The sequence below is a fragment of the Neolamprologus brichardi genome, chromosome 10 (genome assembly GCF_056152115.1).
Source record: "Neolamprologus brichardi isolate AB-2024 chromosome 10, ASM5615211v1, whole genome shotgun sequence".
NCBI lineage: Eukaryota > Metazoa > Chordata > Actinopteri > Cichliformes > Cichlidae > Neolamprologus > Neolamprologus brichardi.
The window spans coordinates 14,432,807-14,451,268 of NC_142113.1; the positions used below are offsets into that span (position 1 = coordinate 14,432,807).

Here is an 18,462-nt window from a genome sequence, read left to right on the forward strand (position 1 = left end):
TGCCTTCTGACAACTCTTTTTATAATGCATTTAAAGATTCAAGCACTATAACCCAAGGCTTTTTTTTTCTTTCATCTTTTAAGACTCAGTTTTTCTTACTTTTGTCTGTTTTAAAAACTATACAGCGCCGCAGATCACCTTGGAAAGATGTTGTTTACACAAGATAGCAATGTGTAATAAGGAAATATAATGTGCCACATTTTATTTAGTAAAATATTGATTAATATACTTCATCTAATTTGATTGGTCTAACTTGTCACAGTTACAATCAGTCTTCTGTTGCTATTGTCCAGCTTGAGGAAATTCTGAGTGTTTGTCAGTGTTGTGTCAGAGCTGGTGACTATAAAGGTTTCCACATACATGTTTGTTTTTAAATTGGAAAGGGACCACGTATGTGTCATCAAAGGGAAATAAGCTCATCAGGCCTCATTAGGTATACTAGTTCATCTTGTTTGTTAGCACAGTTATCTAGGCTGATCACATGGCAGTAACTCAGTGCATTTAGACAGGTAGACAGTTTAGGTCAAGGCAAAGCGAGTATCAAAATGGGAAAAAGGGTGATTAAGGTGACTTTCACCTTGGTATGATTGTTGGTCCCAGACTGGTTTCAGAAACTGCTGACCTACTGGGATTTACTACAAAACTGTCGCTTGGGTTTACAGGTATTGGTCAGGAAAGAGAAAATATCCGGTGAGAGTCAGTTCTCTGGGTGAACATGCCAGAGATCAGTGACCGCTGGTATCACAGAAAAACAGTAACTCAAATAACCACTCACTACAATCAAGGTATGCAGAAGAGGATCTCTGAATGCACAACAAGTCAAAGCTGGAAGCAGACGGGCTACAGCAGCAAAAGACCACACTGGGTGTCACTCCTGTCAGCTAAGAACAGGAAACCGATGCTACAGTTCACAAGGATTCACCAAAACACTGGAAAAACCTGGCCTGGTCTGATGAGTCTTAACATCTACCGCAACATAGGGTCAGAGTTTGGCTTAAACAACATGCAAGCATGGATCCATCCTGTCTTGAACTGGTTCAGCTCAGTGTACTCAAATGTCTCAAATGTCACAGTCAACAGATCTCAATCCAACAGAGCACCTTTGAGATGTGGAGGAACAAGAGATCAACATCATAGATGCGCAGCCAAAAAGTCTGCAGAAACTGTGTGATGCTGTCATGTCAATATGGACCAAAATCTCGGAGCAATGTTTGCAGCACGAAGAATTAAGTTAGCTCTGACAACAACCCATGATATTAGAAAAGCGTACCTAATGAACTGACTGGTGAGTGTATATCATTATAGTTAATTGATACTGAAATGGATTTTTCAAAACATCACCATCATCAATTTTTGCCCATCATTTTATTCTTTAAAAAAAATGAAATTCTTTAATTACACGAGCGAAGTAAAATAGCCACTGGTGAATCTACTAAAGGGAAGTGATAAGAGAGAAAATCTGCCATGTTTGGTGAAGAAATCAACTTCTATTCCAACCTAATTATCAAGCTTCTGAAGTCTGAGTTAATCAAATTATCTTCCTTATTTGTGTTCCCCCGTGCAGTATCAGTGGGACAGAACCACATAGAGGAACTTTATACAAAAAAGAAGAGGAAGATGGTGTAAAGAGTCTTTTTGCACTTGTAAAAAACGCTTATTTAAGTGTAAAAAATTGTTACAGGCTTTCACACGGACCAAAGTGGATTTTGTCACCTATTGTCACATTTTTCAAGAATCTCTTCTTGGCTGATAGAGAAAGGGAATAGAAATTTAAAGATAAAACCCAATAAACAAACAAACCCTAAAGAACAAGGTGAAAAAGAAAGCTGCTTCAGCATACCTGCTGGATTCAAGGGAATGAAAAAAGTCAGAATCTGTCCTCTCAACTTACTCTTAATTAATTTCCTGGATATCAATCAAGTGATATTAATTTTAGTTTAATAAAAAAGAACAAAAAAAAACCCCCAAAACAATTAAGTCTAGTGTGATTCCTTCTCCGTGTTGCAGTACTCTGTTATTGTGTATTAAAGCGCACTCCTGTGCTCTGTTCTACTAAACCATTCCTGACTAAGTGGCAGCAGAAATGGGTTTACAAATCATCTGTAAATGTCACAGATAATTGTTTGCACTTCTCACATCTGTGATGATGCTAGGTTTGTGTTTTTCATTTAACTGCGCATTTCTATGTCAGCACTCGTTATTTCCCCAGCCTTGATTGCCGACAGAATTGACGGCTTCCTCTCCTGCAATGAACACATAAACAGAGACGTCGGCGTTTATGTAAAATGCATACATCTAACGTGAGTTCCCAGTATGGAGGTGAACACAGCTGCATTTCATACATGTCTGTGTAAATATTTTAGTGGGAAAATGGGAACACGTCATGTGTGTGGGTGTGTGTGCATGTGAATGCATTAGTAATTAATGTAAGGCTGCACCAGCATGTGCGTGAGGTGATCTGTTTACTGTGACAGTGATTAATGTACATGTTCAGTCGTAAGTGGCGCGTATGAGCTTTTATGCATATGAAAGGATTGGATTGAGTTATGATCCGCATACTCTACAGGCGTTTTCTCTCAGAAGATGATCCTAATATGGCTGACCTGTATACAAGATTATATAATTCTGCTCTTGAGTGAGCTAACAGCTCTACGCTCACATTTCCTGTGCCAAAAACTTGAGTACTCTCACATTCTCAAAGTTATGATTCTTCTGGTGCAAATAATGAAAAGTGTAGACCCAGACAGAAGAAGAAAAAAATCAGTCACAAGAAAACAGCATAATATTCATGCTCATTATGTAAATGAGGAGAAAATATATATCTTAAAACCAAAAAAAAAGAACCCTTTCATTGCCCGTGGAACACCCACACATGCACAAAGGCACACGCACTTACACATGCACATGCTGTTAAAAATATATCATGCTAGGAGTAGCAAAGAGAGAAAAAACCTCTCCCCATGGACCAGCTTGAATACTGAGAGCATTTCCACTCATGTACATCCACGAACCTCCATTATAATAGTCTTTTAACAAGACTTGAGAAAGCACTCACCCATAAATATGTCGTCTCCATCCTGCTGTGTTGCTGAGCTTAAAGTCTTTTGGATCTATGGTGTGCCTCTGACAAAAAAAGTAGGCCAAGGACAAGCACTGGTCATCTAAACAGGCTAAACCCAGGCAGAACATCCAATTCATGGGGCTGCTGCGTTGGACACTCGCCAGATCTACTTCTAGTCACAGGGAGATGGAATATTTTCATGGGGTCATCTTTATTCAAGCTAAAGGATATTGCTCATGCAATATAGTGGAGTATTTTTTTCCTGAATAATAATATTCTTATTGTAATGTCAAATATTTCACATTCAAAAATCTATAAAGAGGCTCTTTTAAACATTAATATCAGTTAAGTAATGTGTAAGTTATATTCCAGTGTGAAACATAAGACTACATTTGCTGGATTTTCTCTTGCCAAATTTCTTTTCTCTGTCCAAAAATTCAGCTGATTTAAAAACCGACACCCTGGCTGTCAAAGAAAGGAGACACCTACAGGTGGATCAAGACTCACTTGGGGAAGTGTCACTTTTTGGGCTTATTTGTGGGCATCATTGTGACTGCTGGGCCTGTCTGCTCTCACTTTTACTGCAACTTCCCTGAAATAAAACTATCTGTACCCCAGTCGACATGCACAATGCGCCATGTGCTTCCTTGGGAAGCAGGCTGCAGTTTGGATTCTGGGATTTTTGCATGTCCCAAGGCAGATGTTCAACAATTTGCCTGATGTATGCAGCATTTGCTTCTGATGAAAACTGTCACACTCAGATTGCTACTGCATGGTCCGAGTAGGTACACGACAGCAGGTTTTAGGGTTCAGGTACTTTACAGCTTTCAAGTTTCAACAGAGGTGAAAATGAAAGCATAAGTATATATTTCTGCACTCACAGGAAGCAGATATAATTCTACCTGGTTTTATTACAAAAATTTCCATTATGCAAACTATATTTTTCAAAAGCTAGTGGCTTTATAAAACACAGTATACCTCATGTTTTTTTGCTGGTTGTGACATTTTGAAAAAGCCAAATAAAAGACTTAATGAATAATGATTTGAAAAAGGTGCTTCCTGTGGCAAAGAATCACATAATGTCTTTGAGATCCAAGTTTCAAGATTTAAGTCAGTCTTCTTTGTTAGGATGTACAGCATCTGCCAAACACATAGAAAGTAAATATCATGACTAGAGCTTCCAGAATGAAAAAAATTAAGCCAGTACAGACAAAGGTGCCTTAAACTTCTATTTGATCTAACGGTGTCAATAGAAAACTGTACTTAGTAGTCAGTATAATCTTTTAATGATATAAGTTTGCATATGGTAGAATACTGCATGTATTATATATATATAGTTGGTGGCATATTGAAAGAATGTCTCATCCTAGGAAGTCTGTAACAACGTTGTGTACATTCCAGGGTGTTCTGGCATTCACCCCCACATCCTAGGAGCATGGGAAAGGTCGTACCTTGTTTTATTGTTTTACGGTAGGATTAACGTAGCTTTGTCAGTTTTAGTCTAAGTGCCTTTTTTACATATAGATGAACTGTTGGATTTTCCAGACCAGCAGGTTAAGGGAAGTCGTTTATGGGGTCACACTCTGACACACACACACACACACACACACACACACACACACACACACACACACACACACACACACACACACACACACACACACACACACACACACATCCACATTCCAATGTAATGAACAAATGCACCCACTGGTGTATATAATAAAGAGCAGGACAATGGGAGAGCGGACTCTTGGAGACCTCGCTTCCATGCGAGCGCTCTGAGAGCTCCCCTTGTATACAAGTAAAACTGTGTTTCTCCTCTCTGATTCTCAGCTGAAGAAGTGTCTTAGAATATATCTCTTGACAAACGGCCACCAGAGGGCAGTAGCTGTGGTTACAGAAAGACTTCCTGTTTTATAGCAGCTTATGGAAAAACAGCTTCGTAAATACTTTCCTGGTGAGTTTCTCAATCATTCATTTTGGTTCTTATAGAAAACAAATGTCTATTTTGTAAACATCAGTCATGCTGTTTCAAAAATACAGGATTATCTGAAGTATTCTCATTGGCTAACCACTTGTGATTGACAAGTTGACAACTGGAAAGCATGCAGTTTCAAGGTCAGACGCACCCTCCTCATCATAGAAACACTGGAAGACATCCCAATAGCTATGTCCACCGTTTATGTCAATGATCAAACATCAATTTAATTTGAGCAATACTTCCAAATTCTGATTGGTGCACAAATACCCTTAAAGTGAGCCTAGTAAGCATTTTCCTTATTTCTCTATATCAGGGGTCTCCAACTCTCAATCCTGAAAAGCTACTGATGCAGCCGTACTCCAACACAGCTGAATTATCTCTTCAGCATGCCATCAAGTTTGGGAAAGACCTGGTAACAAGCCATTCATTTGATTCAGGTGTGTTGGAACAAGAATCTAAGCTGCAGGACAGTAGCTCTTGAGGACTGGCGTTGGAGACCCCTTCTTTATATATACATTTACAATGATGGATGCTCAGAGGATGTTTCAGCCAGAGGTTTCTTCCTGTTAAAAGGGAATTTTTACTTCCCACTGTCACCAAGTTCTGGCTCATAGGGGGTTGTTCGATTGTTTTGGGCTTTCTCTTCATTATCACCTTACGAGATGAGGCAACTGTTGTTGTGATTCTGCGCTATATAAATAAAACCGAACAAGGTCTGGTATAAGACAAATAGGGATTAACATGAAATGTGACAGATGCAAAGCTACTCTAGTATAGTCCAGCAATAAAGATCTAATGAAAAAGTTAGAAATGAGCATAACAGGTCCTCTGTAAGCTCACCAGTAATTAAACACCATTAAATAAAACTTTTGTAAAACTTTGGCTGAAGAGGTGTTCATGTAGGTCACCAGTGGTCAGAGTCAGCTTATTGTAAAAATGAGTTTCATGGCCTTTAACAGTGACAATTTAAGGAAAACACTTCTGCTAATTATGTGGACACACTGTACCATAGTCTTTGTAGTCTGCTGAGGGTACAGTATAATGAAATGCACACTATAATTTGCCATGCTAACAGAGAATTGTTTGTTCTCCCGCTCAGTCTGTCTCACACTGCCTACATGTACCAGCATGCCTCACACTTTAGTGAGGAGTCAGCTGTGATTCACCATACTTTTCTCATTTTTTAAAAAACTTTAATTCATTAATGTTGCTTGCCATATTTCAGGATATATAATTAAGTGATGTGGACGTGTGTGCATGATTCTAATTCCTCATTGTGTTAAGTTGAGTTGTGTTGGTGAGAAAACACTTCATTGTGATCTTGTTGATTTAGTTACTCAGCCTAAGTAGTTCAAGAGAAACACTCTCGATCTTCATTGCTTTCTTAGCACAGCTCATAGTGCCACTGAGTGGCAGAAGGGCTCTCATCTCCTCTTTTTTGCATTTTCTCAAATGTGGATCCACTACTTTGACAGCACGTTATATAATTTCCTATAATTTTCTCTCGTGCGGATAGGCAGAGGAGCTGTCTGACCATCAAAACCGCTCTGTGATACCACCAGGCGGAATGAAAATGAAACTCAAACCGTCCCTGTAGTCCTTGAGACATCAGTGGATGGCGGAAGTAAACCAGGCTGCTACAGAGAACATTGGCACACTGTTGTGGGCGTTATACGCATGCCAGCACCATGACTAATACATGAAAATAAGGCTGAAGAATAAATGAAAGAATTTATCATTTATCATGCGTTTCAGGGTCTTTGCTCCTCTGGATGTGAAATACGCCCAGCAGATAACAAACAAAACAATTAGACGTGCATTCACCATTTGAAGGCAGATAGACAGCTCAGTAAACGCACAGCACATTTCAAATACCTCACAACAACACTGCTGTATGATTAGCCAACTCACTTCCACTTGTCAGTGCATGCCGTCTGCTTAGCGGCCAGCCTGGTTAAATGGCATTTGGCACACTGATAAAGCAAAACCACACACACGTCGAATAAGGCACTTCCCTGACTAACACTAACGTAGCTTGCTAGCTTGCAGTAACCTTTCCTTGCTGATAATTCCCACCAACCCACAGCGTGTTAATTAATAAGCAGCTGGGGAATTCTAGGGGTGCTAATGCATTCACTTGTCCACTGCACCATGTAATGATATAGCTCACATTCACCCCCCTTGGCATATGAGCCTGAGTAACAGAGCTGGTGGTGGGAGTAAAACCCTGATGTTAAGCTGAAAAATACTGTACACATGACAGTAGAAAGTGACTGGGATTATAGAGCCTTGTGGGAAAAAATGAATTTAGGTTTGATGTGGGAAGCTCAGAAGCATTAATTATACCTACAAAGTTAGGATAGATAGATAGATAGATAGATAGATAGATAGATAGATAGATAGATAGATAGATAGATAGATAGATAGATAGATAGATAGATAGATATTAGAATTGTTGTTCAATCTGGATAATAAATTACAGTTAAAGGGTCATTAAAATGTTACCTAACACCCAGTTGTGTTTGATTTTAAAAAGTGGTGGTGTCTGATTACGCGGAGTTGTACACCATCTGCTGGTAAAATTCTGTAGTACTACTACTAAGAAATCAACCTCAAGTAGATGTCACATATTAGTATTATTCTTTTCATGTTTTCAGCATATACTACTGCTCATTTGAGAGAAACAAACACATGTTTTGGATAAAAATTACTTAAAATGCTGATATGGTGTCACATTATCAAGGACTGGAGTAACAGAGAGCCCTCATGGCACACGTTTGAACAGGTAAATAAATAATAAATAAGTCATCTGATTCTGCTGTTACAGTTTTAGGGTCCTTGTGTTGAGCATGCTGGTTCTCCACATCACACTATAATGGCTTTTTAGAGCAATTAATCAGAATAGAGTGATGCGAATGGCTTTTCCCTGAAAAAGTGTCCTGGTGGAAAAAGTGCCTATTTGAGCCTAAAAACACAGTGATATTTGAAGTGTTTGCTCTGACTGTGTCAGTGGGCGGGACCAAAATCAGTAAAGAAAGAAAGAACAGTACAATTTACTGTACCCTGCAGAAGAAATCCCATTTTATTTCTTATTTTACCCTTATTTATCAGTTGGCTGCTCGTGCCCGTGTGAAAGTTGCAGTCAGATTTTATGCTTGGACTGTCTGTGTGCAGAAATAGAAAACGGTCTCCCTTTCAAAGCCCCCAGCAGTTGACAGCAGGACAAATGGGGGATGTCAGAGTCTGGGCTTTGAGAGCTCTGACATTCCTTCTTGTGCCCACTACCACCTGCCATGGCTTTGACTGCCAGTCGGTCACCTGTATGGTCATTCAAGGTCTTGGCCAAGCTTCTGACGGAGCAGTCATTGAAGGATGAATGTCCGTGCCTCCTAGGAAGAGCCCAAATTGCTCAGACACGTTTTTCGCGCCAACACTTGAAATTCGGTCACTCGAAAAATAGTTGTGTCCAGCTAAGGAGCTTCCCAAGGCCTTCGGGGATTCAGATGCAGCTCTGTATTGGAGCACTTATCATCAATCAGCTCATCTGTGAAAGCTTTAAAGAGACTGCTGAAAGACAGACATTGGTGTGATATTTTGGAGGGGCAAAACTGAGAACTCAAATGTCTTTTCGGTTCAAAAACGAGTTAAGATGTATGCGTGTGCATTCATGCATGTACAACTGGTGATGAAAATTCCCATGGCGTACCATTAACACCCATGAATGAAAACAAATTAACACAACAACTGATCTCGCTTGACCTGACATTTTGTCTCAGGTACATACAAGTAAAGTTGCCGATGTGCCTCCGGGCATTTTAAAACACCCTGTGCGTTATAATCAGGGGAGAGAAGTACTTTTCAACATAACAGAAGGGCTAAAGTCGTCACTATCTCATAACATTTTTGAGTCACTACTTTGCTCCGCTTGTGGCAAATAGAGGTGAGATGAAATATGAATCACAAAGCTGAGAGTTGAGGGAGAATCTGTGGAGACCAGTGGCACGTTATTCTTATATCTCAGCTACAAGGCTGACACAGAGAGGGGCCCTTGAGAGCTGAAAGACAAGTGAAGAAGCCTATTAATCATTTATACCACTTGGACTGTGTTCTCGAAAAGACAGCATTGTGGTAACTCATTTATGTTACCTCAATTGCCTTTGTGAGGCAAAAAAAGAGACATGTACTAGGCAGAGGTTTAATGTGTTGTCTCTCGTTGGAGTTTCCTGCAGATTCGAGGTGAGTAAGAAGAAATTTGAAGGATGATAATAGTGTTTGATTTTCCTTTACTGCTACATTATTTTTTGCTTTGGAATGACTAATACTCTACAAGCAGTGCTTGTTTTGGAAAGCCTGTGCCGCATCAGTGATCCCCACAGTTCTATCCAAACATGTAAATCTTAACAGCATGGTGTAGCACAGCACTGTCTATGCATGCGTTGTGAGTGCACAAATATTTCCCCGCTTGTTCTGTCAAAGAAGAACAACTGCAGTGCTAGCGGCACTCCAGCAAGCGAGGCTAAATCGTGCCGGTTAAAGGGTTAAACCAGAGGATCAATCTACTGATTTTAGACATTCATCTTTTCCCCCTTTTGTTTGATTTAGTTCATTTTTTTCTTCTCTCTAGAATCCTTAACCTCAAATGTTGTGTGACTCATGGAAGACTTGGTGCTTGCAAAGAGCAAGGAGATACAGTATTTGCCTTGCCTCACACATGCAGCACAACCTGAATAGGTGCCGTTTTACAGTTCCTGCTGAATCTAGTAACACCAAGCCAGAATCAGAGAGAAGCCCCGACCAAAAAGGAGTGAGAAAAGAAAAAAAAAACCCACACTTGTTGTGATGTGAAGAGTCTCACTTTGTGTCGCATCTGGCTTATCTCTGATCATATCTTGTGAGTTTCAGTAAGACATGTAATACTAATGTTGTCAGTGACATACTGGACTACTGAAAAAAGTTATTTTAGGCCCAGTAATTGACAAATTAAGACCAAAGACCAAATAACCAAAAGAAGAAGAGAAGAACAGCTAACAAAGAGATTTTATCGTCTGTACTTGTCAACAATCTGCCTGCAGCCAGTTTTGAAGATAAGAGGCGAGAAGCTTTCTGCAGTGCAAACTTACTGTGCATTACAAAATGATGCAAGCTTTGGGTAGCTTGTAAGTTATTTTAATTTTAATGGCCATTCGTTCTCTCTCCCAGAAACATGAAAAACATCACAAAAGACCAGACAAAGAGATTGTCTTTGCTGCTGTTTTTTTTTTAATAGCAGAAAATCTGTGAAGTATGGGGAAATGGCAAAAAAAAAAAAGCCAATGACGACCACAACTTGTGTGAAATTTGTCTAATATATCTGATGGTACAGTGTACAACTATTAAGAAGGCAAACTAGGTCACACTATGGCTGGAAATGAAGTGCATTTCTATCACATTGCAACAGCGGCAATGAACAGCGCACATTCATAAATACTATATGATTTCCCAATAACTTGGAGTGATGATACTGATTAAGAGACAAAGTGTGACTGAGTACTCAAGTGGGCCTCGCATCCATGCATGGATGGTAGGCTGGCATTCACAGATGGACCATGGCACAATCTAGATTTTCAAGTAGCTTTACACACCAGACATAAAACAAATCTAATGTGGATTTCCCACATGATGACACAGAACAATGATGTTCTGTGGTGGCACTCTGCTAAGATGGCGGTGTGGTGCAGCATGACCTTGTTGACTAGTTTAAACCAGCAGCTCATGCTTGACACTGAAGAGGTTCAGCAACCGTATTACACACAAAGGACTTCAATCTTTGCTGCACTTGTAAGAAGAAAAAAGGGTTCATATACGTGGTGCACTCACCGGTCAGTCTGTTCGGCTGCTCCTCAAAAGCAAATGTCTAATCAGCCGTTCATGTGGCAGAAAGCTGGTGGATTTAAGAATGTAGACATGGTCAAGAGGATCCGCTCAAGTGCAAATCAATCATTGGGATAGGGTGGAACGTCTATTTAAGTGACTTTGAACATGGCATAGTTGTTGCTGCCACTTGGGCCGGTTTGATTATTTCACAAATTGCAGAGCTATTATGATTTTCACACACAACCAACTCAAGCAGCGGCCCAAAAAAGAAAGTGCTAAGTGCTAAATGGCAGAGAAGAATGGCCAGACTGGTTGAAGGTGATTGAGAAACAACAATAACTTAAATAACCAGTTATTACAACTGAGGTTAAGAACACCTCTGAATGCACAACAAGACTTTTTCAAACATGAACTCCGGAAAATCCGTGAAAAACCATTAAGAACATGACGGTGGCATGACGCAAGATGACTGCTAGCTGTGAAAATTCTGTCAATTGTCGCAGTTGGATATCACTCAGACTTTGAACTGAAGTCAGGAACAGGAAAGTTAAAGATAGTTTAATTCGAGTTTGATTGTGCCGTTTATTTGCATTTTGGTGTTGGGTAGGGTAATGCCTAGGAAAAGCTCAAAGCTGCAGTGTGTGTGAAGCAGATGAGCTAGCAGCAGAAGACAACACCTATATTTGCTACTCCTTTCACCACAGGCCACATGAAGAATGGACCAATGCCATCTTGTGCGATGTCTCTCGCTTTCTGCACCGATATTTATATGGCTGGGTCAAAATCTGGCACAAGCAACAAGAAAGAGTGGATCCATCTTCGCTAATATGTCGTGTTAAAAAGCCTTAACAGCTCAGACTTGTTTTTGAACATGACAATGACTTTACTGTTCTATAAGCGGTAGAGCAGGAAGTTTTCATCGCTGAGGTGCTACCAACAAAACTGCCAAAACATGATAATATCACTTCGGTATAGACCGAAACATTCTGAGGAATGTTTACCACACCCTTTTGAATCTATGCCACAGAGCATTAAGACACAGCAACTCTGAGGACACAAGGAGTGTGAGCGGTGAATGACGAAGGGCCATGCTGAAAAATGTTCATAAATGTTGGTGCCACTTAAGTGCTTTGTTAGCATTAGCATTTGTTAATATCTATGGCTAACTAAATTTGAATTTTACCAAAGTGGTTTGCAGATTGTTCAGTTTACAGTTGAGGTAAACAAAGTAATGAGAAAGATTGCTGAGATGATGAGCCATTAACCTGTGTCTACTAAGACGGGGTTTAAATGGGATGGATTGGGAAGGTAATAATATTTTTAATTGAACCACAACTAATTCAAAATCAGTTTGCACATTGTAAGTTGAGATACAAGCCATAATGAGTTGTCTAGACTGTCTGTAAAATGAATAGCCCATGGTCCATTCATTTGGTGAAATGTATTAATGGGAGAGCAAAAGATACAAGGACAAGACTTGTGAGTGGACTTGCACAGTACCGTTTCTTAAAGCACACAAATAAGCGTGGGAAACACTGATGTGTTTCTATGTGTTTCTAGAGCGATAATAGCCTACCATGCCATATTTTTAGTTGCACATCCTGAGTCCAAACTTGTAGGATCAGTTGTCGGTTAACTGATTACCAAAAGCTGGTTTGTTGAAGCTTGCAGTGGCATCATTGTCTGACTACACGGCTGTATGTCAGGCCAAGCAGGCTCTCAGAGGTCATGTGCAAATGAAGTGAAAGCTAAGGCCTAACTTGTATTTGAATATGGGGAGAAGCACAACAGACAAATAAATTAATTAACGAATAACCAAATAATTTTTAAGTCGCAGAGCTGCTGTGTGAGGTGTGCCCTGACCTGCCATTGTGAGATTATACACATGTATGCTCCTATTTTACCTCCAGATATGGATTTTACTTGTAAGAATTCAGAAGGATCCCAAAAATCTAATAGAGAAGTGATTTGTAGTACAATATTTTAGTGTTCAAAAGGTAAAGGTGAGGCTTAATCAAATCAAAATTTAATTGAAAATATGATTTTCTCTAAACTGCGCAGCCATTTATTTTATTAATTGCAGAATTTTGTAAAAAAAATAAAAAAATAAAAAATCTGTGGATTTTCTCTGGAAATTGATGAGGACTCATCAGAAATGAACAAAGGTCTTTAGGGGCTCAGCAGATGTATTTAGAACAATCTTATTTAGTTGTTAAAATTGGTCAAATTTCTTAAATAATGCTATTAACAAGGCTAAGTTAAGAGGTTTGGGAATAAAAAAAAAAAACAGTTCCAGGCTATTCATAATCCTCAGGGAAGCTCTAAGAAACCAAATAGTTTTATTTATTTATTTATTGCATTTTCATGTATTTATATATTTATTTATTTTTAAAGATTTTCAGTATTGTAATATATATATAATATATATAAATTTGCTATTTTCTTGTCATGAGGTATTCATTTAATATCAACCATATTTTCAATCATTTTTTTCACACCATCCTTGATTTCTTTTTAAATTCACTTTTAAATAGCATAGCTTAATTTGTTAATAAACCGGCACAATAAGGAAAAATAGGCATGCAATTGTACTGCAATTTAAATTTCATTTTTAGATGCATTGCACAAAATTTTAAGTTAAAAGCATGTGTTTTAGCAAGCTTTACAAAATAGCTGCTTTGCCCTCAGTCCCTTCACTTAATGCCTGATTCTGTATTAATAGCACAAATAGGCAGATAACTACAAATAAACTAAGCACGTTTCTCATTAAATTTCTAATGGTGTCAACAACCCGTTGCCATAAAGGCAAGTCCGGTAAAATATGCAAAGCACTTAAGAGCCACCACAGAAACACAATGTTCTCCGTGGTGAATCCTCCCTGCACGTGGTGCCGGCTGAGCCATCGTGTTAATAACGCGAAGTATCCTAAATACTGTTCCGGGAAAGGCGTTCACCGCACTGATGTGCAATTTTTTTCTGTTTGTGATCTAAGATTGTGATCATTCTGATTTTGAATGAGTATTAAAGGCATTTTTTGGTTTCCGTGATTCGTTGTCGGATTGCAACCGATCGCATTAAGGCCGGTATGGTGTTCCTACACTGTTCCTGGTTAATGTAGGTCAAAGCAGTGACGGAAGGGTGTCCTCCGTTGAACCCGCGGTATTAATCCACATCGCAGTCCTGCAGATGGCGCGCACAGTCAACTGAGAGTGCCCTGGGTGCTCACCGCGGTGCTCGCACAACAATATCCGTAAGGAGCCTACCCAGCTTCCGAGATGGCGATTGTCTGAAGCAGCACCTCTGTCTCTCCTGTACAGCTGGAGGGTTTTGCACGCAAAGTTCAAGAGTGCAGCTTTGCTTAAAGAGAGTTTTTATTTATTTATTTATTCGTTTGAAATCCCTCTTTCACCGAGCAGCTCAGCTCGGGACGCAGGACGGTTTGTCACATGGGGCTAACCTTAGTTGACCTCTTTGTCAAGTAAAAAGCTTGTCTTTCAAGAAGCAGGGAAGCTTACACTGAACACTCCGTCCACTGCACACCCTAATCACACACATACATATTTTATTTAAAGTATCTGTTATACACTACCTTCTACGTGGTTCATTATTCCGATGTGAACCACAGACAAGAGTGTGCGCACACACGCACACCTGTCACTGTCTAGACAGGGAGGGGGGCATTAAGGCGGTGGGTGCGGGGAGGTTGGGGGGGGGGGGGATCCCACATGACCCATTACTGCTTTTTTTCTAAGACAGCCAGAATATATCTCAAGGCACTGGATAATGACAAAAAAATCAACAACAACAAAAGGGGAAAAGCAGCAGCTCAACCAAATCTGATTGGCCGGCTGAACCGACACCGTTTTTTCCCCCTGCTCGCAAACCCGAGGTCAGCTCGGGACGTTAAAAAATAAATAAATGAGAAAATAGAAATGCGTAGAAAGTAGAAGACACGGCAGACAATCTAGCTTGTTGGCGCTGGAAGTGAGCGACGGCGCCGGCGTCCAATGGGAAGCGTCGGCGCAGCTGGCTCGCGGTACAGGCAGAGGCGGCGTCCAATCAGAAGTTCAGACGCGTGATGGACGTGTAACCGACAATTCCCCCTGTCCTTCTTCATCCCAAAGTGGGGATTGATTTCGGAGTTCATTCACATTTGCGAGCGCAGAGATTTTAAAACTGTTGGCGCTGAAAGCCACGTAATAAAAATGAGTGAATTACATAAAAGAAGAAGAAGAAGAAGAAGTGGGGGGATTTATGGGTTCAGGAAGAGATTCGCCTGCTTTTTATCGTCACTGCGAGCCTGTTTAACCCTCATCCTTTTACAGGCACCACTCACTTTCACAGCCCGACTTCCACTTATATAAACTGCCGTGCTGCTGCTTAGGCAGTGGCAAATGAGTAGGTTGAACGCTATTAGCCCGCTACAACTACTATTACTACAACTCCTACCACTTCCAGAGAGCCATAATGGAGCCGGTTTGACCGTCCCACCGCGCTCCCTGCGATTGGGGCGCAATAATGTTGACGGATTTCTGATCCAACCCAAGACAGTGCACTGTTCTTCCAATAGCAGCTTTAAGTGAAAAGGCGTGCCTGCCCGTTCACCCCCCTCCCTCCCTCCTCCACCTCCTCCACCACCACCACCACCCCTCAAAGTACTCGATGTATAGTTAAAAAATGGGAGGGCACACTTGAACCGAGCTGCTCTATGAAGGTAGGCTGCAGCGTGTGTTTATTGATGAGATGAAAAGAAGATGGAAGTGAGAAATGAAACAAAGTAAGGGAACATATTAAAAGAAGAAGGAAAAAAAAGACATCAACTCAGCGCGCTTCGTCAGGGGGGGGAACGCCGTGGAAACGCTGTCGCCACTTTTTTTTTCTTCTTGTGAACGAGCTTCGAAGTGCAGGTAAGAAATTGAGAGAAAAGTAGGAAAAGGGATGGGTCTTTACAACATCTCTGCCGCTATTATTAGAGAGAGAGGGAGCGGGAGAGAGAGAGAAGGGGGGGAATACAAGGAATTTCCTCTATCGGGGATTAAAACATGCTCGCTGACTTTCGGGTGAAATGCATGAAAATGCCACTCACTTCCCATGTAGTTGTGGCTGGCTTTACCAGCCCCCCCAGAAATCTCCGCAAACATTGGAAACTTCATTCTTTGGAGGGTCACGAACGTTCAATATACGTGATGCCAGCGTCCGAAATGTAGCCTAATGAAAGGAGCCCCTTGCTTTAGATTAGAGGAGGAAGGGGGTGGTGGTAGGGTAGGTAGGTAGGTAGGGGTGAGGGTATTCAGTTTTGGCTGCCAGGGGGTTTTGTTGTCCATCTATATTCGACTACCAAAAAACGCGCTGCCCTGGCGTGACGCAAGTTTGCCATCTGTCATTATTCTGACTGTGCCCCCTTTACTTTTAGATTTACCCGTGAGCCGGACAGTGGAGAGGTGGTGGTGGTTGTGGTGGGGGGGGGACACTTGAGAACAATACTACTCCGGTCAAAGTGTGTTCACAGGTCTGTTTCTCTCAATCAGCGAAAGCCTGAGCGATGCTCGCGGGCTGCCTGCTCACATTTTACACACTGTGAGCCCGGAACAACTGTGGCAGGCGACGTGCGCATTTGGCTTTTAGGTCAGTTATTTGAGTCAGAGGAAACACGTTTCCTTATTGCATTTTTTTTCCTTCTTCTTCTCCTTCCTACTGCTCTTATATACTCTCACTAGAAAACTGTCTTAAATGCATTTCAGTTTGTTAAACTTACCAGGAGAGGTGGTTGGGTTTTTTTTTTTTTTTTTTTTTGCTTTTTTTGTGCACGCGTGAAATCTATCCTTGGAGCGAAGCGGCTCACACTGAGACAGATGTCTAGCCTACATTTTTTTGTGAATTAATATCATTACGCCGTTGCATTTATGAGATGGGGTTACGTTCAGATGTGCTCAGCAGGCGAGGGGAGGCTGGCTAATATTGTGTCTGTAGGTAAAGCAATACTGCAGGTCCAGTTTCTGGGATAAATAAGAACTGGATCTGGTGGGACTCTTTTGGTCTGGATTTTGGTGCCATGTTTCTCCCAAAAATAAAAGCTCACTTTAAACTGTCGCAATCGCTCCCTCCCCCCCGTTTTAAATTCATACCCTACAGTAGATTTAAAAAAAAAAATGTTTACCATGTGAGGCTGGCCTAGATACGAAGCCATGCTCTGGTGTAATTAAAGTTGCAAGAGAGGCTCTCTGTGTTCCTTTTGAGACATTTTGTTGCAAAATATTAATGGGCAACTCGTGATTCCTTCGCTCTTCCTTGTTACATGGCAGCACAGCGGCGCTTCGCCTCTTGATTAAAGTCAAAATATGTGTATTGTTTGCGCAATTAAAAAAAAAATATAGATAGATAGATGCGTGCATATGTGTGTATATAGATTAATATACGCGGATGAATTTACTGAAAGGGCCACAGAGAGTTCATCTGTGTTCATCCAGCAACATGTCAGTCCTTCAGTGCTCTCTCCGTGCTCGATCGCGAGCGTGCACGCGCGCGTGTGACTGGGAGATGGACAGGGGCAGAGAGCGTGCGTGTATGCGTGTGTGTGTGTGCGTGCATGCGTGTGTGTGTGTGGCAAACAGATGTTGTCCCAAAGCGCTCGGCTTTGTCAGATAAAGAGAGTAATACGGCGTGTCCTTGTGTCTAACGCGAGCGCCGCTGATAGTTTCCATAATACAGCACGTTCCGTGTCTGATTAATAGCCACAGACCCGGCTGGAGCCCGGGAGTTGTTCCCAGGTATAAAGCTTTGCGTCAACGCATTAGTCATGTCACAGGTTGGTGTTGGTTTGGTCAGTGAATAGCCCCAAAACAAGAGACCGGTCCCGGGTTTGACAGGCACGAGAGAAACGCCGCGTCCACGTCCTTAAAGCGCAGACTCGATCTGTGGATGTGCACCTGTGTGTGTGTGTCAGAGCGTGTGTAGGTTTTTTTCTTTCTTTCTCTCTTCCTTTTTTTTTTTTTTTTTTTTTTACGATTCTGCGTTTGCCTCTGTTTTTTTTCCACTTTTGTTGTGATCACTTCCTCCTGCCCGCCTTCATTCAGAATATGCCTCCACAACGTAAATGACTTGCTTGTCTATAGGCTCGGTTACGTAATTGGTGGCAGCACTGGATCGTTTGTTTTCTGAATGGACACATTTGGAAAACACGGAGCTGAGCGTGCAGCATGTTTGTAGGAGAAATGCAACATTTCCTTCACCCCCTCCACACACCCACCCACCCCACCCTCCTCCCCTCTCCTTGATGTGAGACTTCAGCCAGGCATAATTGCAATTCTGTCCCATGAATTAGAGCACGCTGATTTGACAGGTTGCATGTGGGTGAGGAAATAATGAGAAAGTAAAAATTATATTGTCACAATGTGTACACTGAATTGAACACCCTTCATCTGAAAAGAAACTCAAAAATTATAGTAACCCCCCCCCTCAAAAAAAAAAGGCGTAGCACCTGCATTTGTGGACATTTTATTGTTCTGATGAATTGGAGGGTACTTGTCTTGGCTGTAAGTGAGCTCTCGCCATGGCTTGATGTCAA

At 41.1% G+C, this 18,462-nt stretch overlaps 1 protein-coding gene across 1 annotated transcript in view; it reads left to right on the top strand.

The window, feature by feature from the left end:
* The first annotated feature begins 15,533 nt into the window (after positions 1-15,533).
* The window catches only part of zbtb20 (zinc finger and BTB domain containing 20), a 34,082-nt gene continuing 31,153 nt past the window's right edge, over positions 15,534-18,462 (top strand). The window contains exon 1 of the mRNA XM_006802261.3: positions 15,534-15,805. The gene's annotated coding sequence lies outside the window, so the exon portion shown is untranslated. The remainder of the gene's footprint in view (positions 15,806-18,462) is intronic.